Source organism: Grammomys surdaster, unplaced genomic scaffold (assembly GCF_004785775.1).
Source record: "Grammomys surdaster isolate TR1022 unplaced genomic scaffold, NIH_TR_1.0 126531, whole genome shotgun sequence".
Classification (NCBI taxonomy): Eukaryota; Metazoa; Chordata; class Mammalia; order Rodentia; family Muridae; genus Grammomys; species Grammomys surdaster.
Window position 1 is genome coordinate 14,074,850 of NW_021621323.1, and position 1,549 is coordinate 14,076,398.

A 1,549-nucleotide genomic window follows, 5' to 3' on the forward strand; every position below is an offset into this window, starting at 1 on the left:
GTATATGTTCATTTTCATGTGTATGTATATTGGAGGTCTGTGTATATTTATTAGAGTATGTATATTGTTGTGTATGTGTATGTATTGGTGTGCGTGTGTGTGTGTGTTTGAGTATGAGTATTGGCTTATGTATATGTATATTGGTGTGTGTATTAGTGTATTTGTGTGTTTGTCTTTGTGTGTATGTATATTAGTGTATTTGTATGTATTCATCTTCATGTGTATGTATATTGAGTGTGTGTATATATATTGGAGTGTATATATTAGAGCGTATGTGTATATAATAGTGTGTATGTGTGTATGTTTGTATTGGCGTGTATGTGTATGTATTGGGGTGTGTGTGTGTGTGTGTGTGTTTAAGGCAGAGAACAACCTCTGATGTTGTTCACAGGCACCACATCCTTGGTTTTGAAATGATATTCATTGGCCTGGGACTTGCTAACAAGGCCAGGTTGGCCAGAACAAGCACTAGAGATCTATCTACCTCTGCCTTCCCAGTGGTGGGGTTACAAGTTCATTCTCCCATTCCTAGCTTTTCTACAGGACAATGGAGATGGATTACAGGTCCTTATGCTTGTAGGACAAACTCATTACAAACTGAAGTATCTTTCTGTAGGATGAACTAAAGTGGGAGGAGTAGGGAGAGGAAGAGGGAAAAAGGAAAAGGAGGAGCTAGGGAGAGCAGGAGAGATGGAGGCAGGTGTTCACGTACGTGTCTGTAGCAGTCAAAGGTAGTTGGTCCATCTAGGTTGGGTATTGGGTTATACTTCTGATTGTATGAGCATCTTGTTACTGATCATTTCCAAATATATAAGCTTTTAGATAATTTAAGCATTGGAGTCTCATAGGCCTGCATGGATGACGGGATAGTCTGGGCAATGCCCAGCCTTGCGGAGACAAAGTGGGAGATTGGCAGAACCATCTTCCATGCTGGCATCCCATGGGTGGCAGGACTGGTGTTTCTGGCTGGCCTTTTCTAGCTGTGGCACGCACGTGGCCTCTGGCAGAGAAACATGATGGCTGAGCTAGGCAGAGCCAACCACAGCTCAGACAGTCGGCTGTTTTTAAATAATTACCGCAACATCTTTCCAGCTCCCAGGTCCTATATTTTCAATCACTTTGCTATCTTCTATAGTCCATTCATATCTCTTTGCTGTTGTAGTTTGCTTTCTCTTGCTGTGACAAAAGACAATGGCCAAACACATCTTGACGATGAAAGGATTTATATGCCTTACAGATTATAGTCCATAAACTGGGGGGAAGATAAGGTAGGAATTCAGGGCAGGAACTTAGAGGCCTGAGTGGAAGTAGAGATTATGGAGGAATGCTGCTTGTTCTCAGGATTTTCTCACCGTGATGCTGTTTTATACAATCTATGACTGTCTGCAGAGGTGACACCACCCACAGAAGGCTGGGTCCTCTGTCATTATCATTAATCAATAAAAATGTCCTGCAGATTTTGACAAGTCTGCCAATCTTAGGCAAGACATGCCAATCTGATAGGGGCGTTTTCTCAAATAAGGTCCCCTCTTCCCAGATGACCTAGCTT